Source organism: Lontra canadensis, unplaced genomic scaffold, assembly GCF_010015895.1.
Source record: "Lontra canadensis isolate GAN:19392208 unplaced genomic scaffold, GSC_riverotter_1.0 scaffold27, whole genome shotgun sequence".
In the NCBI taxonomy this organism is placed as follows: Eukaryota; Metazoa; Chordata; class Mammalia; order Carnivora; family Mustelidae; genus Lontra; species Lontra canadensis.
This window is the reverse complement of record NW_022631021.1, coordinates 21,148,320-21,175,158: the sequence shown is the minus strand read 5'-3', so window position 1 is coordinate 21,175,158 and position 26,839 is coordinate 21,148,320. Positions and strand designations below refer to the sequence as shown.

Genomic DNA, 26,839 nt, shown 5'->3' with positions numbered 1-26,839 from the left:
AGTGCCTGGGTGGCTCAGTCGTTAAGCATCTGCCTTCAGCTCAGGTCATTATCCCAGAGTCCTGGGATTGATCCCCGCATCAGCCTCTCTGCTCAGTGGGGAGCCTGCTTCTCCCTCTCCTCCCCATTCATGCTCTCTATTGCTATCTCTGTCTCTCTCTTTCAAATAAATAAATAAAATCTTTTTTAAAAAAAGAAAAAAAAAAAAGAACACCAACTTTGGATTGATTGATAAATAAGCTTTTATTGGGAAAATTTTTGAAAGCTTGGAGCATGTTTATTACAAAGGCTAATGGTGTCCTAAACAGTGTAGATTCATGTAGGAATCATTTACTGAGGGCCTAGTGTATGCAAATATAGCAGAGTTAGTATTAAAATATTGCTAAACTTTAAGCCCAAGCTCATATGCTGTATGTCATGAGAAATACTTTTTAAAATCTAGAATTTATACATTAATTGATTGTTTACCTTGATCCAGACATTGTGCTAAAAAGCTTTAAAAGTTTTAGCTACTTTATTTCAGGTGATCTTCTGTGTTTGGGTTCCGTTGAGACATTGGCCCTGCTCACAAGGCATCCCATCCAGCCACACCCACCCAACCACAGCAGTGAGTAAAAAGTTATTTTGTTCTATATAACCTCCTGACCACAGATGATCAAAAACCTTGATAAGGTTGAACAATCAGGAGACCCTTAGTGATTTTCTAGTAAAGCTGTTCAGAAGTCTGCACACTTTGCTCTAGTCAGGAGGCCTCCATGTGACATGACCTATCTCTATTTCAAATGCTTTGTTTTTTCTTGTTTAGATACCAATCTTTTAAATTGTTGCATTTCAGTAAGAAAGCTACCTTTCTATGAATGTTGGCAGTTTATTGACCTAGTATTTGTAAATGGTCTGTTTGAGCAGGTATAATTGTGTCATGCATTGTTTCAAACACAGGATTTTTGTTTTCCTTTCTGTTTCCCTTTTTTTTTTTAACTGTATAATGTCCCTCAAGTTATCACATTGTAACTCATGCCACTGAATTTTTAAAGGGTACAATTTTTTATCTTCCTTTTTTTTTTTTTTTTTTGCTGTGCTTCAAATAAATAGAAAAAATACTCCTAAAATGCTTCTTGCGTTTGGGGAGGTGGGGGTTGCTCTGTTATTGTTTTACCGAATAAGTACTTTGCATAGAGCTGAGCACTCCATGATAGGCATTCACCAGAGCCTATCATAACATGTCTCTCAGAAAATGCAGGGATATACGGCTCTAGAGAATTAATATAGTTAACATATTATCAGCAACCTTAAGTTTGAGGGCTGGGTTTGTTACTTTGTTTTGTGTTTTGAGATATCTAATGTTCTAGCAAGGCCAGCATATGCACAGCTGATTTATCACTTATAATTTCAAGGGCACTAAATATCCCCCATCAAATTTTAAGAACTCTCTATGGCTTGTCAGAGCTTTAATATCCCATCACTAAGGTCATCTAAACCCATCTTGCTTAAAGCAGTTATGGTTCCTGAAATGTTGTCAAGTATCAGTTACCCATTATTGTCCTGAGCCATGGATCAGGGCAAAATCTGGAAGGAAAAGACCCCAGGATCGTGCACCTGAGTTCTAAGCAGCCCTAGAGTTGCATTAAAGCACCAGGATCCTGAAAATGGGAGTTCTGGAGCCCTAACATTTGCCAGGAGTAACTATGACAAGCTAAACTTGTCTCATATATTCACTGAAACGCCCTAGACACCGACAAAAGCAGTCCTTCTCAAGTATATAAAGACAGAAAATCTCTATTTTGGCATATGCTGAACTGCAGTATGGAATTATTTCCCATCCACATTTTTACTGTGTTGTGCAAATAGTACTTCAGGGGAGGCAAAGGAATCATTGAAGTTTGAGTGAGAAACCATATTTTTAACTCACAAGGCTCATGGTAACTCCTTAGCAATATCATCCATACACTTCATAGAGAATTTCTCTCCCTACAGAAATGAGGGAGTCAAAAAAAAAATGAGGGAGTCATGTTTTTCACACCCTACGCAAGTCTCCTTCCCCCAAAGAGCAAGATATCTCTGTATACATCATACAGTTCAAGGGGCCAAACAGATTACATAACATAGACGAAAACACTAAAGTATAATGTTCACAGACATAGATGAGTTGACTGTCACATTAAATAAGGTTTGACTGAAACAGTAAAAGCAAAAAGAAAAAAATAAGAATGTGTTAAATAAAACAAGAGTCAGGAGAAAGGGTTTATTGACAGCCATTGTATGTTATTGGCATATATGTTTGGACAGAAAAACTTGAATTAAGTTTCATCTCCCCAAAAATCATTTTGAATTCTTTATACTGTCTTGATAATCAGGAATCTCAAATTAATTTTTTAACGATTTCATTTTTAAGTAATAATACACCCAAGGTAGGTCTCAAACTTACAACCCCAAGATCAAGAGTCATACACTCCACCAAATGAGCCAGCCAGGCACCCTTCAAATTAATTTTAGAACAGTATGTGGTTTAATGTAGCTGTTAAATAAATACTTGTTGGATTAATAGATTCATTAAAAAGGAAACAATGCAGACAACACTTTGTGAAGTTTACATTTGAAGAGAAAGAGGTAGATTTGCTGCTAAAGGAAATTAAGTGTTCAGTCACTTCTTTTTAGTGGGAAATATGAGAATTTTAAAGGCAATAGGAAGAATCTATTGGAAGAAAGAGATTGAAATATAAGCAAGGAAAAAAATAGTCCTTGGCATTAACAATTCTTTATTGATTAGATACGTACAGGATTTAACATTTGCTAATATTACAGAAGGGGAATAATTTTAGACCATCCTTGGTTAAGTTCTAAATATTATAGTTTATTCTCTTTAAGTGAACTATGAAGATCAGCTTAACTATAGCAAGTGAGTTATCACAGCCCCAGCATTATATTTTTTATAATTTGTGCTGAAATTAATGTTCCATCTTTCCTTTGCCTTAAAAATAGAGCACGCGTGCATACCTTCATTTAAAAGCCAAAGTGATTCTTAAAATAATCTAGCAAATAAGTCATTCATAATTTGGTTATTTATTTCTGCTACTACAGGAAGAAAAACATCACTCTGAATGTGAAAACAATGGGACCGTCTTTGACAACATAAAATTCAAACAGGTGAAATGTAATAAATTTTCATTAACCGCAACCATACCTCAGAAACAGGGAGGGGGGGTGGGGATGCTCTCCGTGTCTTTCAGCTTCACTTGAGGATAGCTGCCAATCAGATATATTGAACAGTTTCACGGGCTGCTCTGCCTCAGTGAGCAAAGCTATCGTAAGAAACCAGCAGAGAGTAGCACACTTTCTGTGGGGCTGGGAAAACAAAGGGTAGAGCATTAGACACACACAACAAACACTCAGAAGAGAAACTACAAAAAAAAAAGAGCAATCAGTCTCTGTGTAAGAGTACTATTTTTTTAAGGAGAACTTATTCACCTATTTGAAGATCCAATTTGCCAAATTGCAACATTTAAAAATTACCGTGATCTGATATCATAACAAGGGCATTGATGTGTGCAGCCACTGGTGTGTGTTCTTATGCCTTTGACTTTGTCTATTGTTCTTCAAGTGACTGCCTGATAATCTTCACTCTTTATCTCCTCAAAGATCTCTTAAGGTCTAAAGAAATAAAATCCTTGGAGGTATCATTGAGAGACATAAGATATGCAAGAGTGAATTTCTAACATGGACGAGCTTACCACAGGCATCTTTTCCACTTGGGTTAAAAAAAAAAAAAGAGCATCTCTCGTTTTGTGGTCCACTTGGCAGAGCTAGATCCTTGGCTGGATGTAACAGCATGATCAGAGCAAGTAGGGGTCTGGCCACTGGAAGGGGCACTTCCTAATTAATGCCTCAGTGACACACGTCCTCTTAGATCCAGCCCTGTAACAGAATGTGGTTTTGGCAGTACTCGTTCTCGGAACAAAAACATAAGGAATTCAGGGCATCTGTCTGTCCATCAACTCTCTGGGTGACACACTGAAAGTCAGCAAGACCTGGATCTCTGTCTTAAACACACATCTGACATCCAAAAACACAAGTGCTTCCATAGCCTGAAGTCATATTACGTTCCAAGGTATTCCTAGCAGGACTCAAAAACTAAATCTCCTTAGTTAGGATCTATCCCTGCAAAGAATCCCTCAAATTTCCATCGTAGTTTCTTTTGCCATTATGGAGACTTTTCAACCGTTCCCAAAGATATTGACAAGGATTCAAGAGATTTTTAGAGTCTCTCTTTTGTTCATATCTGGGAGAAAGGAGTTGTTTAGAGCGTTATCATTGCCCCAGGCGTTTCTTTTATTTACTTATTTATTTATTTTCTCCATTTCCACCCTTCACAATACAGACCAGGCAAAGGGCCTAGGCTGGGGTATGTATGGGCAGGTTTACTCCACCTCCTCTTTCAGTAGAGTCAGTTTAAGAACATAGCTAGTGGCAAGCACCAGGAGGCTGCCTGAGTCATTTTAAGACAAAAGACACTGGGGCTTTGTCTAAAGAAAGAAGCACTTCTAGACCAAAAGGTGAAAGTGTGTCATTCAGGTAAAGTAAAAGACTGAAAGACCCAGATGTGTGCTGAGATCTGCCTCTTTTCTGTCTCATATTTCTCTACCCAAAGTTCAAACTCTTCTTCTCTTGTTTACAGGCTCAGCATCTTCCAAAGGTCAAGAGTCAGTATGGATACTAAGCAATGGGAACATAAAGGAGTCCTAATTTAAAGTCTTGAGTCTCAGCTTCTGCTATCACTGTCCTTATCTAGCCCCTTCTGATCCAGCTGTGACCATTTGCCCAGTTATGGTCATTTAAGCTGCAGGTGAATCCACACTCCAGCCCATCAGCCACGAGCTGCTCTTTGTTCAGCCATGTCATAACTTGTGAAGTATAACAAAACCATCCACGTGACTGCCTGAGGCCGATGAAGTCAAAGAGAGAGCAAGATTCACACCAAAGGAAAACTTGTGAACATTTGAATTTATAAACTGGTGAGCTTTATTTGACGAATTCCATCGAGGATTTTAATGGACTCTGGATGCCAGGGAAGATGAAGTAGAGGTGACAACTATGTCTTAAGTACAGTCATTTTTAAAAAGAGGATGACAAAATTGTTTTTCTAGTTTTACCACTGGTACATGTGTTAAAATATAATTTAGATGAGACTTAACAGTTATTTAAAATAATGGAAAGCAGGGCGCTTAGGTGACTCAGCCGGTTAAGCCACTGTCTTTGGCTCAGGTCATGAGCCCAGACTCCTGGAATCGAGCCCCGCATTGGGCTCTCTGCTCAGCGGGGAGCCTGCTTCCCCCTCTCTCTCTGCCTGCCTCTCTACCTACTTGTGATCTCTGTCAAATAAATAAATGAAATCTTTAAAAATAAATAAAATAAAAATAAAGTAAATAAAACAAAGTAAAATTTAAATAAAATAATAAAATAAAATAATGGGAAGTGAACCAGCACGGGTGTCAAGAGTCCCACATGCCCTTGTGGAGAGGAACAGGAATTTCCACATACCCCAGTTAAGATACTAGACAAGTCATTTAGTATCATCTTTACTCTTATGTCTATCTATATCTGTAAAACAAAAGATTCATGTGCATCATCTTCAGTTCCGAATTTATTGGACTCTGTTTATGACTATATAGGAGTCTTGCCCCCAACTCCCATCCCACCCCACCTCTCCCTCCCAGCAACCTCACCACAACCTCAGTGCAGATTAAATATTTTCAGCTGATTCAGAGTTTACATGTTGTATTATATTGACTTTTACACTGTCAAAGTGCTAAAAAAAAAAAAAATTAACGTCAATCTGGTCATGTTACATAGTATGTTAAAGCTGGCTGCTGTAACAGGCAGACCTAGAAACAGATGAGAAGACAGTTGATTTTTCATTGAAGTAGAGACCAGTAGCTGGGGAGAGGGGAAGGAGGGAAAAATTCCGCTCCATGTGGTCATTCCAGGTTGCAGGTTCATGGGGTCTCCACAGGCTCATGGGGTCTCTGCTGACTTCGAGATGTGGCTTCCATGGTTGCCTTTAGTGTCACCATTCAGCCAAAATTTGGAGAAAATAAGGCACATGGAGCATCAAATGGGAGTTTCCTAGGCTAGGACTGGAAGTGTTATGTATAAATTTTCCTCTGTTCCTGAGGGGGGGAGGTCAGATTTAGAGAGTGGCGAACAAGTCTGTGCCACATATCCAAGAAGTCATTTCAGAGCAGAATATGATGTATACATTCTCTAAGCCCCAGCTCAAGTCCTCTCTGTTCCACAAAAATTTGCTTGGTTACCACAGGCCTCAACAACTCACTTTCCCCTCTAAACTTTTTATCTATGCCATGTGTTTTGACACATCACCATTTTGTCTTGATATTCTTGATAAAAGTGTGTCTCCTTTGTTAATACCAAAAACCCTGGAGAACAGAGATGGTCTTAAACTTTGCACTTCCTATCTCCTACCCTCTCACTTGTCATCCATCACAAAGCACTTAATTAACGCCTTTAAATTAAAAAAATGTGATACATTAATCTTGGCAGGTTCTTTCAAAATACTAATAAATGTAAGCTATGTTATAGGAATGGTGGGAGGGAGCATCTATTTTTTTTTTTCCAGTTCCATTGACAAAGACAGTGCCTGGCATGTGAACTGCACTCAAAATTATTTGTTGAATGAAAAACAAAAGCTCAATGACTCTACAGAACATAGATCATCAAGCTCTGCTCCTTCTCTTGTGATCAAATACTATGACAAATTCTAGTCATTTAATAATAATAATAGTAACAATAATAATATTAACAGCCAACACTTCCATAGTGCTTACTACATGCTAGAAATAGAGAAAAACTCATTTACTACAACAATATTTTGAAATAGTTACTAATGTAAGTTCCTTGTGTATATCTACCTTTTGAGCCAATGCTGGCCTTCAGGGAAGCTTTGTGCAAATTAGAAAAGGCACCAGAGACTGCACCATTCACTAATCTATATTATCAAAGAGCATCCAGAGCAGAGACTTGCTCATAAATGTTGAATGGATGAATGGATCGATGAAAAAACTATACTATTTGAGTGGGGTTGAGTGATAATAATTCCTTTCCTTTACTTATTTTATTGTCCGATTTGTTCTAATTCTTCTACAATGTGAATATACCATTCAAAGTATAACCTTATTTGAGAAAGACAGAAGAAATCTATAAATAATAGGTGAGAACAGACTGCATCCATCTGGGTGAGTATATTTTTAATTAAGAAAGAAAATTAATATAATGCTTATACCTAACATCCTTTAATTTTCAAGATACATTCTTTCTTTGATAGACCATATAGTTACAAATGATAATTTATAAATCTTTTTTTAAGATTTTATTTTTTTATTTATTTGTTTGAGAGAAAGAGTGAGAGAGCAGGAGTGGGGGGAGGAAGATGGGCAGAGGGAGAGGGAGTGGGAGAAGCAGGCTTCCTGCTGAGTGGGGAGCCCAACACAGGGCTGGATCCCAGGACCCCAGGACCAAGACCTGAGCCAAAGGCAGATGCTCAACTAACTGAGCCACCCAGGAGCCCTGGTCATTTGTAAATCTTTTTATACTTCATTTCAGCAGCTAAAGTTTGTAGAAGTTAAGCTAAATGATACTTATAATTAAGTTTTCATTTTAAAATAAATATGTAAGTTACATAAAAATCATACAAAGTTTTCACTGAATTTCTCCCTGAATTTCTTCCAATGGTAACATCTCATATAACTATAGCACAATATTAAAACCAGAAATTGACATAGGTACAACCACAGACTTAATTCAGATCTTAGATACTTCACATATTTAGGTTTCACTAGTTTTATGCCTATGTGAATGTAATCACCAAATCAAGATACATCTGAAGAATACAATCAACAAGTGTTTTAAGATTAAAATATCCCAAAAATAAAATCGTTAAGTCTCTTTCCTAATGTTGTCATCAGACAACCACCCACAGTTGGTGGAATTATAATTAATTGCCAGAGTAATTTGAACAAATAAATAGGAGTATTTTCACCATTTTTCTATTTAAAATATATATGGAAATTTTTAAGAAAAAATCATTTTAGATGCTCTCAGGGATTTTCCTCTTTATAGAAAGGAATCTGGCAGAGAATATGTACACAATAGATAATCATCTCTTATTTCCTTGTCATGTTCTTTATCATTTTATGAATAAAGATTAACAGTTTGAAACTTCAGAAGGTTTATGCATATCTTAATAACAGATGATGCAATGTAAGTACTCTGCCACCGGGTGGTGGTCCCTCCAATATTTGCTTTGAGATTCAAATCAAAACTAGGAATGATTTTCTATTTAACTCACTGAAATATATCCTTTCATGCTCTTTATATTTAGCTACTTTAATAATAAGATTTAGTCTAGCATTCAAGGATCTCTGTCATCAGTCTTCAATTTCCTACTCGGGTTCATCTTCCATATTTTCCCTGTATAAAAATCATTTGCTAAGTCAAATCTGATGTGTTCACTATTTCTTACATGTTATTTTTCATTACACTCTGTATCAAACTCATCTCTTTTTTTAAACTAGTGCAAGAATATAATGTCTAATACATAGAGGGCGCTAATGAATGCTTACTATAATCCTTTGTTCACTCATTCCTTGTATCTAAAATGCCTTGTCATCTCCTCTAGCTCTAAAAGTCCTTCAATGAATGTCCAATTTCAGTGTCGCCTCTTCCATTCTTCCATCATCATTCCAGTAGGAAGTGGTCTTCCCCTGCCATACATAAGAACTGCTCTGTTTTTAGCACAAATATAGCTCTTCCACATTGCCTGAAGTTGTAGCTTTTGAATATTAATTCCATATTTTAATCTTCCATAGCCCTTGGCACAGTATTTGGGTATTCAATGACTATTGGTTGAGTTAATGAATTTCAATAACACATTTTAGAGAAAAATTTGCAAAAGGAAATCCCTATCCCTATTACCTTATTTTATTGAACCTTAACTTCCCTTTGTCATTTATTCTGTATTCTAACTTGAAGTCAAACTCCCTACCTTGTAGTTTAAAAGTCATTGAAGTGTCAAGTCTTCAAGCATTGGGTGGGCTGAAATCAATATTCTTTAACGTATTAAAACTTCCTTGAGATACTCAGTCTTTATGTTGGAGCAAGTCTTCATTCAGCCTCTTTACAGTTTATTGGACAGATGGATTTCTCTTCTGTCCTACTTACTACTTGAGTCAGTTAAAGAGACTCTTCCAATTCTAGTCCACTCTTTGCTCAGGAGTCTCTCTGATTACTATCAAAGCTTACTTTTTATGTCTAACACTAGAACCTTTAAGAAAAACATTACTCGGGCACCTGGGTGGCTCAGTCGGTTAAGCATCTGCCTCTGGCTCAGGTCATGATCCAGGAGTCCTGGGATTGAGTCCCACATCGGGCTCCCTGTACAGTGGGAAGCCTGCTTCTTCTTATCCCTCTGCTCTTCCTCCCTGCTCGCGCTCTCTTTCTCGCACAAAACAAAACAAAACCCCTAAACAAATGGGGGTGTTTGGGTGGCTCAGTCGCTTGAGCATCTGACCTTGATTTAAAAAAAAAAAAAAGAAAAGAAAAACATTACTCTTTTTTTTCTTATTAAAAGGAAACATTACAAGCACTAGCTATGTTTTTCTTTTATTAGTATTAGTAGCTGGGTGACCTTGAATTGTACATCCAATAGATCTTCTTTCAGAAACACTCTAGTAATAATTTGAGATCCCAACCTGTCCTAGTACAGAGTTCCCAGAGCTGTTTCCTGAAAGAGTTTATGTTCTTCCTAAAGAAAAGAACATTCTAAAATAAAACTATTTTAAAATGAGGTTTGGGGATGGAAATTTAAGGCAGTTTCATGACAGTAACATTGATCTCTTTTGGCAGTTCTGATATTTATGTATTGGGTTTTCTCAAAGCTAGGTCACCTTTCTCTGCAACCATTTGGTCTGTTTTAAAAAGTGATTTCCTAAAGACAAAAGACTACCTTTTTCTATTTAGAGTCCAACTTCACACTGTCAGAACTTAAAATTCTCTAGACTCCCATAGCAGAGCTGCTTGAGGTCAAAGTACATCCAGGTGTAAATGCCCAAATCTACCCTCAAAAAGGTCCCAATCTTCAGGAAGGTTAATGATACCTATGACAGACTCTGCAACTGCCCCATTCAAGTGTTGTGACTACAGACCCCCACATCTAGATCTCAGACTTGGGTTTTGTTCTGCAAATACTGGGTTGGACAAATATTTACACAACACTACACCACATAAAGTACTAGGCTCTCAGAATGCAAATTTAAATAAAACATGATTACTGCCCTTGAGAAATCTATTATATTTTGATCATTTCTTTACTCTGACAATATTCTACACTTACTTCTGTGTTTTTCCAGGTCACTGACTCCTAGCCTAATATCACCTAAATAACTGATTTCCCAGACATCCTGAATTCTAAAATGTTTCAGAGCTCACTGGTGCCATGACCCATGACCAAAGGTTTTTCTTAAAATCTTAAAGCATTGAGATTTGATACTGACCCAACAGAAGGAATAAAAATGCTTAGCAAATATTAGATAACACTATCTGTGCTCACTCTAAAGTTTACAGATTTTTCCAAATAAAAAGGGCCATGATAAATCATCTAAGTTGGTGCTCCACATGTATGCATTTTAATGTGCATAATGAGCACCTGGACAGGTCGCTAAAATGCAGATTCTGATTGAGTAGGTCTGAGACGGGGCCAGAGACTCTGCATTTCTAACAAACTTATAGCTAATATCCATGCTGCTGGTCCATGGATAAGCTTTAAGCAGCAATGCTCACTAGTTTTTTTCCCTACTTCTGAATGAAGGCAAAGCCGTGACAGATGTTCAGGATCCAGTCAATACGGTCTTAAACTCAGAAAAAAATAATAAACATTATTAAATGAATTCAGTCAACCAGTACAAAAATTAACTAAAAAAAAAAAAAAAAAAAGGTCAGCAGCTACCTTAGTGGTGATGGAGTGAATGAGCAGAGTTGTCTCTATCTAATCGGGACCTAAAATTAAAGGAAATTAAAACTGTACAGCAGTTTGTTTAAAAATTAAAAAATAGAATTATTGTATGATTCAGCAATTCTGCTTCATGGCATATGCACAAAAATTGAAAGCAGAGACTCAAAGAGGTATTTGTTCATCTATGTTTGTAACAGCATTGTTCACAAGAGCCAAAAGTTGGGAGTCCCCCAAATGTCTGTTGACAGGTAGATGGCATGCTATGACATGGACAAACCTTGAGGACATGATGCTAAGTGAAAGAAGCCTGTCACAAAAGGACAAATACCATGTGATTCCACTTACAGGGGTACCTAAGGTAGTCAATAGAGACAGACAGTAGCAAAACAAAGTGAATGTACTGAATGCCATTGAACGAAACACTTAAAAATGGTGAAGATGCTAAATTCTATGTTCTGTGTATTTTGCCACAGCTACATTTTTTTTATTTAAATGAGGTTAAAAAAGACTTATATGAGGGTGTGAACTAGCCAATGGAATAACATTAAAGGTGTCTTTGGAGTCAGATTTGTCTTACAAGAGTTCAAGTTCAAGGCAGCAGTAGAGGAAGTTATAAGACTTCTCTTTACTCAATTCAGACAGAAAATCAATTAATGGTATGACTTGTACCCAGGATTATGAACAATAGAACTAACTTCTTTATAGAACAAGAGCATTGTAGAGGCAACAAACAAGAATTCAAGACATCTGTCAGCACTGTAATTAGAATTACCCTGTGTATCTGTAATCCTAGGTTTTATGTCCTGGCCAAAATTCCCTGGGCCTGAGTTTCCTGCAATTGATAACCACAACTTTCTCAGAAAGATAGTATTTTTTCACTGGTGGATAAATGTCTTATAACTCTAAGAAGTCTTTTTTATTCAAGAAAAAGTATTAAGTAAATCCAAATCCTGTTAATAATTTGTGTAAAGATTATTCTGCAGATTTGATATTCAAAGTATTCATAAGTTACATAAATATCTTTAGGATTTAGCCCCATGATGGAATATGTAAATGAGGATATATAATCAAACATTCAAAATATGTAATTAAATAATTGATTTTTAGCTTTCGGACTTTAAGTTGAAAGGTGTAAGTTTATTTCATGATATTTGTAAACATTCTTGAATTGATTTAAAAAATGTGGTTTACTATGTTTATAAGTTCTAATTGTTAGACATAATAGCTTTAGTACTTGCATTGTCTTACTTGCTAAGTTTAATATTTGAAGAATTTATAAATGAAAGTTGAATATAGGAGGTGCCTGGGTGGCTCAGTCAGTTAAACTTCAGCCTTCAGCTCAGGTCATTATCTTGGGGTCCTGGGACTGAGCCCCACATCAGGCTCCCTGATCATCAGGGAGCCTCCTTCTGCTCCCCCCACCCATGCTCACTGTCTCTCTCTCTTAAATAAATAAACAAAATCTTTTTTTAAAAAACTTGAATATACTGAACTTATAAACACAGTTTTAAATATTTAAGGATATTAAACTATTGAACTTTGAAAATGAACTGATTATTAAAAGCATTTATTGTGTTCTATTGAAGTTGATTGAAGATTGATCAAAAGCCTGCTTGAAAATAATTGCTAAAATTTGTTACATATGAAAATCAAAAGGCTTAAGTAAAATAAGACCTCGAGTTTAATGCTGTAATAAATTTAGCACTAATTTAAAAGACTAAGGCAACATCATAATCGTCTCTGTGCTCAAAAACCCACCAAAAAACTTCACATTGGCAATCCTAACTCAGATAAATATTCAGCTTGTTTCACAGGTTGAGGGAAGTCGATTCCAAAAGCTTGTTTGATGGAGTTATGTAACCTTTAAACGTTGCCTTATTCCACTCGTGGTGGTCCTGAGGCAGGACAGGTTGAAAACCTTGAGGCAACATTGAGCACTGAGTCCCCATAGGTCTGTTGGAGAGGACCCTGGGTCTAGAGGAAGTCTGAGAAATTAGCTGTCAATGGCACACTGAGTGCCAGCAACCCACTGTATAGCACGAAGGATTTGAAAGTCAGAAGTCAATTACATAAATCATACCTGAGGAAAGGGTAAAATATCAGTGTTAAAGCTTACAAATGGGATAGAAGCCAGGCAGGTAGACCAGAAGCCTAAAAGCAGACAAGGAGCTCCTTGAGAGCAAAGACAGCCTTGATCTTGTTCACTGCTGGACCCAGAGGCAGGCATCACGTCTTATTCCTCTCTTATATCATCAGGTAACATGGTTCCAAGCATCAAACAGGTACTCAAATATCTGTTGAATGAATGAAAGACAAGATTACAAGGCTTTAAAAGATTTGGTAAGCAAAAACTAAGGGGGAGGAAAAGGTAAAAAGAGCGTTGTGTATACAAAGACTTTAAGAATCAGAGAAACTAACATTCTGTCCCTTGATCTGTCTTCTAGTGTGGTCAGCATTGATTCAACAGGTAATTGAAAATAAGACAATTGGGAGGGTTTGTGGACAGAGGCAACTGTTGATAGACAGACAGTATCTCTAAGCCAGATGCGATCATCACTGAGGACCACAGACCTTCAGCAAGCCTGATTTGAGGCATGGATAGTTTGTCATTCCCTGAGACCAGTATTTCTGGGAATGTGTTCTGTATACCATAAATCCTGTGGGATGATAGTGAGAAAAAGATGTCCAAACAAGATTGCTAATGTAATTAATTCCTAAGCCTAAGATATTCAACTCCAGTTAACTAACTTTTTAAAATTCCCTTGATAAGCCTATATCCAACTTAAAAATTAAAAAAAAAAAAAAGACAGATGTGAATAGATGTTACCTTCTGCCAACTAAAAGTGGGAGAGGGTTCCTCTCATCAAATAAGTTAAAGAAATGTTAGTTAAACAAAAATAAAAACAATGGCTTTTTTCTTTGTAGGACTCCTCAGAGTCAATAATATTTTTATTTTCATTGTGAATTTTTAAAGAAGTATGCCATTGGGGCGCCTGGGTGGCTCAGTGGGTTAAAGCTTCTGCCTTCGGCTCAGGTCATGATCCCAGGGTCCTGGGATCGAGCCCCTCATCGGGCTTTCCGCTCCGCAGGAAACCTGCTTCCTCCTTTCTCTCTGCCTGCCTCTCTGCCTACTTGTGTCCTCTGTCTGTCAAATAAATAAATAAAATCTTTAAAAAAAAAAAAAGTAGTATGCTGTTGTTTTCTAAATTTTTTGATGCTTGATTCCAAAGTGACCTGAAGAAATAATGCTTCATGGATCCTGCTTAAATCCTTGAAACCAAGCCCAACTCAAGTTTGAAAATCAATTAGCAAACAATTCTTCATAAGATCTCATGAAATTTGGCTATTGGGATATAAAATTTTATTTACTGTTTTACTTCATTGATTCAATTGTGGGTAAAATGCTCCCCCTTCAAATATAGCTATCATAGTTAATGATGCAACTTCACAGAGAAATTTTAAATGTAATGCCAGCTATTAAGGACTTTACAGTAATAGACGAAATCTGCATGTGACTCTCACACTTTTCAAAGAACTTTCTCTCATTTATTTAGGTGACTCCAGTACTCCTATGAAATAGTCATGGTGTATGTAACAGCAGAACAAGACTTGTGGCATCTTATGGACAAGTCACATCTCAGCAATATTTCTTGACTTAGAAGACAGACAGTGTTATCTGTTTCTGAGTTGGGTTTGTCCATCACCAGCTGTGCAAACGTTTATTCGCTACCCTTAACAAGTATAGTATAGAAGGAGCCATGATGGCCTACTGAAATGCATATTTGAAGAATAAAAGTTTTACGTAAAGAATTTTTCAGGACAGTTGGGTGGCTCAGTTGGTTAAGTATCTGCCTTCGGCTCAGGTCATATCATGGTCCTAGGATGGAGCCCCGCATTAGGCTCCCTGTTCAGCAGGGAGCCTCTTCTCCCTCCCCCACCTGCTCGTGCTCTCTCTCTCTCTCTCTCAAATAAATAAATAAAATCTTTAAAAAAAATTTTTTTCCACAAGTACGTTAGTGGTCAACCTAGCACCTTTGATTCAAATTTTTTTCCAAATGAGTTGCTCTCCCACTCAGAATACGCGAAGTAAAATTTCTTCCATCTCTGTGTTTGTTTCCTAAATCGATTTTTTCAACTTTTGTGAATGGCACAGTCAGTTAAACCAATTCCCCTCACTGGTCCATCTCTTGAACATTAAACTAGCCAACTGGTTTGGCAAAAATACATCCCAACATGATTTAGATGTTTTCTAAATAATTTTTCTTTCTGAAGTTTGGGTGAAATATCAAAATGCCTGGTCCTCGCTCACATAGGATGCCAGGGTCAGAACCAAAAAGCATCCTAAGTTCTTGATTCTCCAAGTGACCAAATCTAAACCACTCACCAAACATCTCTTTGTGTTAATGGACATTACAGGAAATGTTTCATTCTAAAGATGCCCCAAATCAAGTTGGTAATTCCATGCTTTGAGCACAAAAAATGATTCTAAAGTAGTGATAGATGTTATAAATTCCCCACCACCTCAATTTCCTCTCTATAGATTAAAAATAAGAAATTGTTGGTGCGAGTGAAGAGGGGCAAGATGGCGGAAAAGTAGGAGACCCTGTTCCAACCAGTCCCCTAAAGTGAGCTAATTATCTATGAGAACACTCTGAACACCCATGAAATCAGCCTGAGGTGTACGAAGAAGTTGATGATTACAAGATAGGAATCTTTTATTCATTTCATATTTTCCAAGCACTGGGTATAGTGTCTGGCTCACACAATGGGTTTAAGAAAGGTTTATTATTCTTATTTACTTCTCTGCCTGACAAAAGTAAATAAGTTTCCATCATTTCTTGGTCCAATCCCAGCATGATGCTGAGACACTGGGATAAATCCTGTCCCTAATACATAAAATTCCTTTCCCCAAAATATTCAGAGCATCAGATAAGTTGATGACACACAGGCCTGAGATAAGAGAGCACCCATCAGGGTTTTGGTGTTTTGGTTTTATAAAAACCTTGAGAAATTCTGTTTTGAAGCTGATATTTTCAAAAAAGTTCTTTGAATTTTTTAGAACATTTCAATCACTGCTTTTCAAGGGAAATTTTAGTAATTTTTTCCAACTGAATGGAAAGCTGTGCTATGCAAACAACAAAGATTTCTTTCTTTTGAAATTTATTCATGTCCTGCTTCTAGGATTGCCAGGGGAATTGAATTTTCAAAAAAAAAAAAAAAAATTTAACCAAGCTGAATTACATTGTGCTAGAAACAACCTAAACTCTAAAGTTCAGAAGTTTTATGTTTCCTTCTCAACTTGGAGCCCATGGTTTTTGCATGGATTCTTAAGTTAGCTACATAAGTTTGCATGACCAATAGCCAAATTTGTCTTATTTTTCAGTGTGTATTTGTTTTTGCTAACTTTTTAATTTCTTCCTTTAGTCTTACGTGGGCAGCACAAAAGGGTTTGAATTTGCACATGCCCCTCAACAATAGAGCAAACTCACATTTGGGATAAAGCTGTACTCACATTTTTTTTAAAGATTTTACTTATTTATTTGACAGAGAGAGAGAGACACAGAAGAGGGAACACAAGCAGGGGGAGTGGGAGAGGGAGAAGCAGGCTTCATGCTAAGCAGGGAGCCCAATGCAGAGCTCGATTCCAGAACTCTGGGATCATGACCTGAGCCAAAGGCAGACACCTAATGACTGAGCCACTCAGGTGCCCCTACACTCACAATTTTTTTAAAGATTTTATTTATTTATTTGACAGAAAGGGATCACAAGTAGGCAGGAAGCAGGCAGAGAGATGGGGGGGAAGCAGGCTCCCCGCTGAGCAGAGAGCCCGATCCCAGGACCCTGAGATCATGACCTGAGCCGAAGGCAGAGGCTTCACCCACTGAGCCACCCAGGCACCCTACTCACATTTTTAAGACATCACTTTTTCAGTGCATTTTCTCTTGCACATTAAAAATTTTCTATAATTGCATGTGTTACTATCTATATTTTAAACTCAAGAATACTGAAGTTCAGTGTCAAATACCTTTGTACAACAACTCTGCCCCAAATCTAGAACTGTTCAGCTCCAAGGCCTACCTGTGCTCTACTTTCCAGTGGTTCTCGAACCTTGGTGTGCATAAAATCACCGGAGGTAGTTTCTACTCTGATTCTCAGGCATTGTTTCTGGAGACTGTGACTCAGTGGCTCTTCCTCAGGCTCAGAAATCTGAATTTTTAACAGCGATCCCTAATGGTTCTAAACCAAGTCATCCAGATTCCAACTAATTAGATCACATTCCAGTAAAGATTTGTCTGTACCTGCCTCCTCTCATCAGCTGCTGGAGGTGAAGCAAGATTACACACGTCCGCAGTCTCAGCTCTACCACCAATCACCATATGGTATAAACCAGAGTTAACCACTTCCCCTGTTTGGATCCTGGTTTCTTTAGCCTATTAAATGAGAAAAATTGTATTCTCTTTACCTCAAAGGATTGATACAAAGATAAAATGCCATGATAGATACCATACATTTATAAGAGGAGAAAATGTTATTTAAATGTTTTAAGGATATCCCAATGACAAACATAAAATGCAAGCTTCTTTGTATGTTTTAATACAGGGTTGTCCAATCACAATGTTGCAAAGAATAGTTAGACATTCAGTCTTTTCAATCTACTTCCCCTTCATCTATAACCACTATGAAGAGCAGAAAATCCTTTGCTAATGTATGCAAACACGCACACACACACACACACACACACACACACACACAATATCGCCACAGTTAAGTTAGTGGCAGATTTTCCACTGTCTTCACTCTAGATATCATGATAAGATTAAAGATATTTCCTTTTAAGACAATGCAGGTGGGTTAACAGCCAAGTGTTACTGCCACCAACACTCCCACCAACCCACATGGGAATTGTAGGACACCCCCCACCCTACCACCACCACCAAGATGACTCCTTTCTCAGGTGTATGGACTTCCACTACCCTTTCAGTGGAAGGAAAGTTCTGAAACAACTGGTATGATAAAAGAGACTGACACCAAACAGACACAGCTTGATTTCATGGCACGCCACATGGAATTTTTCTAAAAATGAAGAAACTTTAGCATTCCCTTGTTATTTGGGGCTACAAAGCCATAAGCCTCCCACCTATCTTGGTTGGCTTTGAAATGAGCAGACCGGCTGGAAAACAAGAGGCAATTTGCATGTGAAGAATAAACAAACAGAAGTCTGCTGCATACCATGTCAAAAAAAAAAAAAAAAGAGTTGATGTCTTTGTTTAGAAAGGAGAAGCAGCAAAGTTTAGCAGGTTAGTAACACAGCACTTTTCCCTTCCTGCCTCCTAATACATATTCTAAATAAACCTGATTTGACCTCAATACATCATCAGTAGCTTTCTCCCAGGCCTCACTGATTCAAAACTTTTGCCCAGTCCAGTATATCAGGCACAGAGCATCAAATGTCTTAAACACTGATCTCACCATCTCCCCTGCACTCTAATCGTGAAATCACTTTATAGTGCATAACCTAGAGTCCCTATCCCCACCTTCCATAAATTTTTTCCTCTATCAAATTTGCAATTATTCCTCCATTTGCATTCACCTCCCACCCCAGCCCACCTTGCATTCTCTAATTGTTACTCATTATGTATCATCCTTTTTATGTATTAGTGAATTCAATTTACTCAAACCAGCCAAAAAGTATTCAGTGAGGGGGCACCTTGGGTGGCTCAGTCGGTTGCGGATCCTACTCTCAGTTTAGGCTCAGGTCATCATCTCAAGGTCCGGAGATTGAGACCTGAGTGGACCTCCTCACTCGGCGAGGAGTCTGCTTGTCCCTCTCCCTCTGTCCTCCCTGCTCACTCACTGAGGCATCCATGCTCTCACTCATAAATAAATAAATTATAAATAAATAATCTTTTTTGAAAAGTATTCAATGAGACCCCATGTGCTTAAGAGACTGTGCAAAGTCAGAAGGGAAACATTCCAAATGGTAAGATTTAAGGAGCTGGTCTCTGACATGGGTAGCAAGACATTTATTCACACACATAATCACAAATACATTCTGGAAGGACAACTCATGTGGTCACTAAAATCCATTTTCTATTTCTCCTAAGAACACACTTATTTTGATGTGAGGCTATATTGTCCGAGTTCTGGCCAGAAGACTGGGACAGAAGGGATATACGTCTCTTTCAGGCCTGGCTCATAAAAGCTTATGATCATCTGCACTGTTTCTTCTATCTTCCAAGAGGGCTCTGGGACACTATAGTTTATTAGAAATATAATAGAAGGGGCGCCTGGGTGGCTCAGTGGGTTAAAAGCCTCTGCCTTCCGCTCAGGTCATGATCCCAGGGTTCTGGGATCGAGTCCCACATCGGGCTCTCTGCTCAGCAGGGAGCCTGCTTCCTCCTCTCTCTCTGCCTGCCTCTCAGCCTACTTGTGATCTCTCTCTGTCAAATAAATAAATAAAATCTTTAAAAAAAAAAAAAAAGAAATATAATAGAAGTCCATGTGGAATTTTAACTTTTCTGGTAGCCACACAAAAAAGTTCAAAAGTAAAGGTGAAATTAATTTTAATAACATATTTTATTTCACTTAATATATATAAAATATTACTTCCATATGTAATTTTAAAACTACTAAATCAATGTTTTATTTTCTTTTTTAATTATACTACATTTTTCAAGATCTGTGTGTATTTCACACTGCCCATACATCTTAGTGCAACAGTACATCACATTTCAAGTACTCAGTAACCACATGCAAGCTAGTGACAACAATGTTGGACAGCATAACTCTAGCGGATGGTGAAGTCCCAAGATTGAAGGATCTCTTTCCTTCTTTTTCTTAGCTTATTCCACCACTAGTACTCCCAGTAAAAGGTTGAATAGAAGAAGTGAAATTTGATGTACATTTATACTTACTGATCTTAAGGAAAAAGCATTTAGTCTTTCACAATTAAGAATGATGTTAGTTATAAGTTGTATATAGATGAACTTATTAGGTTGTGAAAGTTCCTAATGTACCAAGAGTCTTAACTGATGTTAGATTTTAGTAAATGCTGATCTGTATCTATTGAGATAATCAAATAGATTAATTCTTTTGTTGGTTAATAGGGTACATTACATTGATTGATTTTGAATGTGAAACCAACCTTGCATTCTGGAATTGGACCCCTGTTGCTCCTTTTGTATCATCCTTTTTATGTATTACTGAATTCAATTTACATAAATTTTGTTTAGAATTTTTACATCTATGTTCACAAGGGATTTTGGACAGCAGTTTTCTTTACTTCCTATATCTTTGTCTAGTTTTTGGTATCAGGGTAATGCCCACTTCATGAAAGGAATTGGGAAGTAGAATTTTATAGAAAAGTTCCCATAGACTTCGTATCAAATGTTTTATAATATTCACCAGTAAAATCATCTGGGCCTAGAGTTTGCTTCCTGGAAAAGTTTGTAACTTCAAAATTTAATCTCTTTGTTCAGTATAGCGATATTCTAGGTATAGCGATTTTCTAGATATAGCTATTTCATCTTCACTAAGCTTTGGTAGTTTGTACATTCCAAAGAATTTGTTGATTTCATTAAATATGTCAAAAATATTAATATAGTTGTTGGTAGTATCCCCTTATGATTTTGGTGATATCTGTATAGCTTTAGTGATATTATCTTTCAGATTTCTATTATTAGTAATTTGTGTCTTTTCTCGTTTTTTTCCTCATCAGTCTCTAGAGATGTTTTTCAACTGAATTGATTTCGTGGAGCAGCCCTTAATTTCAATTATTTTCTCTATTGTGTTTCTATACTGTATTTCATTGATTTCTAGTCCACTGACTTCCTTTTATATTTATTTTTCCTTTGGATTTTATGCTTACTTTCCTTTTTCCAGTTTTTTAAGATAGAATCTAAAGGCATTGATTTAAGACCTTTCTTCTTTTCTAAAACATGTGTTTAATGCTATAAATTACCCCCTCTATGTACTACTTTAACAGTATCTCGTAACTTCTATATTTTGTGCTTTTGTTTTCTCTCAGTGCAAAGTATTAATTTTCCTTTAGATTTCCTATTTGACTTAGAGGTTATTCAAAAGTGTGTTGTTTGATTTCCAAATATTTGGTTATATTCCAGAGATTTTCTCTTATTAATTTCTCATTCAATACCATTGTCACAACATATTTTGTATGACTTGAATACTTTTAAATTTATTTGCACTTGTTTTATGGCCCACCTCTGATCTAACCTGGTAAATATTTTGTGTGCATTCTTAAAGAATAAATATACTTTCCTTGTTCAACAAATGCTGATTAGATCAAATTGATTGATAGTATTGAAACCATACTGGTTTTCTATTCGTTTTGTCAGTTATTGAGAGGTGGATGTGAAATCTCTAACTATAATTGCAACGTTGTCTATTTTTTCTCACAGTTCTATCAGTGTTTGTGTTCTGTTATTAGGTATGTAAACATTTAGGATCGCTATATATTCAGGATGCCTGGGTGGCTCAGTTGGTTAAGCATCTGCCTTGGGTCCAGGTCATGATCCAGGGGGCCTGGGATGGAGCCCCACATTGGACTCCCTGTTCAGTGGGGTGTCTGCTTATCTCTCTCCTTCTCCCTCTGTGTGTGCTCTCTCTCTAGCTCTCACTCTCTCTCAAATACATAAAATCTTTAAAAAAAAGGATTGCTATATACTCTTGATAAAATCACTCCTTTATCATTATGAAATGAACTTCTTTGTCACTGCTAATAATCTTTGCTCTGAAATCTGTTCCTTCTGATATTAATATAGCCACTCCAGGTGTTTTTTTTAATTACCATTTCCATATTATATCTTCACCTAACCTTCATTTTTAAATTGGCTATGTCTTTATGTTTGAAGGGACTTTGTTGTGTACCGCGTATTGTTAGATTTTGCTTATTTTACCTAATCTGACCGTTTTTGCCTTTTATTTATTTTTTTAAGGATTTTATTTATTGGGGTGCCTGGGTGGCTCAGTGGATTAAGCCTCTACCTTCGGCTCGGTCATGATCTCAGGGTCCTGGGATCAAAACCTGAGTCAGGCTCTCTGCCCAGCAAGGAGCCCGCTTCCCCCTCTCTCTCTGCCTGCCTCTCTGCGTACTTGTGATCTCTGTCTGTGGAATAAATAAATAAAAATCTTTAAAAAATAAAAAAAAATTTAAAAGATTTTTTTTATTTATTCATTTGACAGAGAGACACATCATTAAGCAGGGAGAGCGAGAGAGGGAGAAGTAGACTCTGTGCTCCCAACTATCCCGTTTACATGTCTCCATTCTCAACCCTGTGTTATGGCTGTCATGCACGTTACTTTTACACATTATCACCCCAAACAATATTGTGATTATATATGTTTAAATAGTTATGTTTTAAGGTGATTTAAGTAACAAGAAAATACTTTGTGTTTATTCATGTTGTTACCATTTCTGATAGTCTTCATTCCTTTTATATAGGTCTTTATTTCCATCTGATACCATTTTCCTTCTGCCTGAAGAACTTGCTACAATATTTCTTGCAGTGAGGGTGAGGGTCTACAGGTAATAAATTTTTCAAATTTCGTTATGTCTGATATATTCAGATACTCTGATTAATGGCCAAGATTAACACACATTCTCAAAGGTAACTTTGTAAAATTCTTCCTTTTTTTTTTCTGTAACTTTAAGGTTGAGTTTTTGCTTTACAAATATATCTCCTGCCGATCAAGCCATGATTCTCATTGACACAACTACCATTTATTGAACACTTAATATTTTCCAAGATCCCATTAGTACTGTAACATATCTCATTTAATTCCTCTAATAACGATGAGATATTTTTATCCTCACTTTACCAATGGGGAAACTGAAACTCAGGTAGATTGTCATTGTCAAGTACACACAATGGCAGAGAAAAATGAGGCGTTTTTGAACTCAGGTCTCATCACTACTGCCATAAAGATTTTCTTATTTTGCTGGTGTACCAGGAAGATAATTGGGTGAGATTCTAATTAATTGAGATATTGCACATCTTATTAATTTTGAAACACTAGCAATTGGAATTCATTTTATGGTAGATCTTATAATTTATCTTAGAATTCCTGTTGCAAAGTTAGTGATCATGATGCAGCTATGGTTGCTTTGGCTGGTATAATGTCTTTCTAAAAGATAAAAAGAGCACTGCTGTCAAAATTTGAAGATTGGGTATCTCTACCTTGAAAGAAAATCCTAACAATAATAGTAGGATATAATTTTAAGAAATACTAAATCACCAAAACTCTTGATGACACAGAACACAGTGTTATGTAGAAAAGCGGAAACATTGACAATGCTAAGTTTAAAAGCAATTCCAAGTAGGATAGACTCAGTGTGAAAAAAGTTTGAGTATCTTGAACAATTTTACATTTATTGTTGTGTGTGGGGGGTTTTTTTTTTAAGATTTTATTTATTTATTTGACAGAGAGATAGAGAGAGCCATAGAGTACAAGTTGGATGAATGGCAGAGGGAAAGGTAGGAGCAGGCCGTCTGCTGAGCAGGGAGCCCAATGTGGGGCTCAATCCTGGAACCTTGGGATCATGACCTGAGCTGAAGGCAGACACTTAAAGGACTGAGCCATCCAGGTTCCCTCTCTCTGTTCTTTTAAAGAAATCTTTGGATATGTGGAGGTTATGGATATATTCTCTTACATTTTCTTCTAGAAGTTTATATTTTTAACTTTCACATTTAGGTTTATGAGTCTTTTCAAACTAAGTTTTGTGTATGATATGAATTAGAGAAATGAATTCACTCTTTTCCCATATAGATTCCTTCATCCCAGAGTCATATATTGAATGGTCATCCTTTCCCTACAGAACTGAAACAATCTCCAACTGGTCTTCTTGTCTCCAGTTTTGCCTTCTAGAGAGTCTTTTCTTCTTGTAGCAACGAGGGTAATTTTTAAAAATTGTTCATTGTATGATATTCTTCATGCTTAAGCCATTTTATTAGCTTCTCATCACACTATAAATAAAATTAAAGAATTCCATGACACACAAGAACCCACATTACCTGGTTCATATGTAACCTGCGTCCATATTTGACCCCATATTCCGTCACTCTTTCCATCACTCCTGCTGCTGTAGACACACACACACACACACACACATATACACACACTGGCCCCTGGCCCTTGAACTCTCTATGGCCTTTAAACTAGTGTTTCCTGTTACTCAAAATGCTCATCTCCAGGTATAAGCATGACCTACTAGACCCTAGTTCCTCCAATGCCATTTCCCCAGAAATGCCCCCTGTGATGATTGTCCTAAATGATCTGTAATAGTACTGAGTCTCTATTCCTCTGCTACTTTATTTTTCTTCATGGCACATTTCACTAACTGACGCTATACTTGTTTGTTTATTGTTTGACTCTCACATTAGAATGTAAGCGCCATAAAAGCAAGGACCATGCCTCCCCAAAACAGAACAGAATGTGATATATAGTAGGAACTCAACTGGTATTTGTTAAATGAATTATTGAATGCATGGAAAAATGAAAGTTGACGCCAGTGATGTAGAAAGACATAAAAGGATGCAGAGAGAAGAGGAGAATTGAAAATGTACTTCTCTCTTTCCTTTGAACTCTTCATTATTTTGTGTTGTGATACTGTGCTTCTGACATGTAGCTTTGCTGTTGTTTATATAGCAAAATGCAAAAAAAAAAAAAAAAATGGGTTCAAATCTTAATTCCATCATGTACCAGTCCTGTGATATTTGAGACTCTCTGAGCTGCAATTTCCTGTGAAATGGGAATTAAAAGTACCTGCCTCACTGTGTCATTATCTTCGGTATTATAAACTACCCATGTAAAATGCCTACCCAGGTGCACCTGGGTGGTTCAGTGGGTTAAGCTGCTGCCTTCAGCTCAGGTCATGATCTCAGGGTCCTGGGATCAAGTCCCACATTGGGCTTTCTGCTCTGCAGGGAGTCTGCTTCCCTCTCTCTCTCTGTCTGCCTCTCTGCCTACTTGTGATCTCTGTCAAATAAATAAATAAAATCTTTAAAAAATAAAATAAAATGCCTACGCAAAGGTATATATGTAGGATTCCAAAAATGGTAACTTTTTATTATTATATAATTTCCTATTTATAAATTAAATGAAGGTACTACAAATTTTTAAAAATCTCTTGGTATATACTTCAGTCACAAGTAGAATTTTTTGTGTATGTGAAGAACACGATAAATGTTTTTAGAATAAATGAATAGATACAGACAGGCTATCTTAAGAACTAAAATTTCAACAAGAGACTGATTTCTTCTTTCTATCTGTATCTCCCATTGATTTATTGATTAATAGTGGAATTAAACTGTCCTTGGACTATTTTGTTAGAAAGATCTCTGGAGGAAAAAAAAAAAAACCCAGTTTACATAGTCTCTTAGTCTCTATAAAATATTTTTGACTTTTTATTTCTTCTCTAACTTTAGAGTTAGACCTTTTTGATTCCTCAGTATGCACAATTGTATATTTCAATGATTTTTTTCAATAGGCGAAACACTTCTCCCCCTTCCCTTTTCACTTCTAAAACCTCACAAGCTGTTAAAATGTCCATCCCTTCTGCTCCATTTCCTCACCAAAATCCTATCACATACCATATGAATTTTTAACCCTAACACCTGTCTACCCACATGGTTCCAGAGGGGTAAGTTAAAAACAACAACAACAACAACAATAAAGCTCACACATATCTTTATGCAACTAGCCCACAAAGTATATAAAACATCGTTTGTCTACACTGATTACCTACTGTGTGCAAAACTCCAGGGACCAAAAGAATGTAAATTGTATGTATTAAGATCACTGCTTTTCCACTCTCCTTGGTTCCTGACCAATGATTGTGTTACTCTTCAGTTTGTATGGCTTCCAAACCCTTGCCTTTAAAGCTTTTGTCTCATCATCCAGGTGCCAAGCCATCCCCCAGGCTGCAGAAAAAGCTGTTCTGTGATATCTGCTTCTGCCTTAGGGTGTGGTGTATGACAGGAAAGAACAAGAAGGAAGTGTGTTGTGCCAATTTTAATTTAATTCATTAATTACACAAATGCTTGGTATTAATAATTTTCTTATTCTTGTATTGGGTGTGGGTAGAGAAACCTTTAAAGAAAGCTTCTGCATGAAACTGTAGCTCTTGAATATTTGAATTTCTATATACCAGAAATCAGTTAATGCTTTTGTAGAGTACCTGGGATGATTGACAAGCTTCTCCCCTAAGCATCCTCTTTTATCCCATACTTCATCACATTAACATTTATGTATGTATGTATTTATGTATTTATTTATTTGTTTATTTATTTATCTGATGATCCAGTTTGGGGAACCAAAGGGGAAATGATGTGTAAAAGTAGCTTTTCTGGGGCAGGAAGCAGTATTACTCACATTGTTCAGAAATGCTGGTACATGGTGATAAAGAAAAGCAGACTCTAACTTTGAGTTGGTTTTTCATTGTTTTGTTTTAGGTAAAAACCTAACCTTTGAAGAAAAGATTAAAAATTGTACTTCCTTAAAATTAAAAACATCCATTCACCAAAAAGAATAAAATTAAGAGAATAAGAAGTGTATATAGGTATAATCCAAAAAATACGAAGAATCCCAACATAATAAAAATAAGGCAAAGAAAAATAAAATAATTATAGAAATGAGAACCCATCATCTTTGTCATATTCTATTGTTGCAAACAAGTCATGGTTCCCACCAACATTCAAGACTATTACACAAGGAAATGAGAACCAGGAGGCAAGGATGACTGAGGGTCATAGTAGAGTTGTGCATCACATATCCCACCCTTTTCTTACACAAGAGGAAGCCT

General features: G+C 36.8%; 1 non-coding gene across 1 annotated transcript; it reads right to left on the bottom strand.

Moving 5' to 3' along the window:
• Positions 1-4,350: 4,350 nt before the first annotated feature.
• LOC116871807 lies at positions 4,351-4,480 on the bottom strand. Its single transcript, XR_004383516.1, has one exon. It is a non-coding gene; the product is annotated as a small nucleolar RNA SNORA51 (small nucleolar RNA).
• Positions 4,481-26,839: the final 22,359 nt, after the last annotated feature.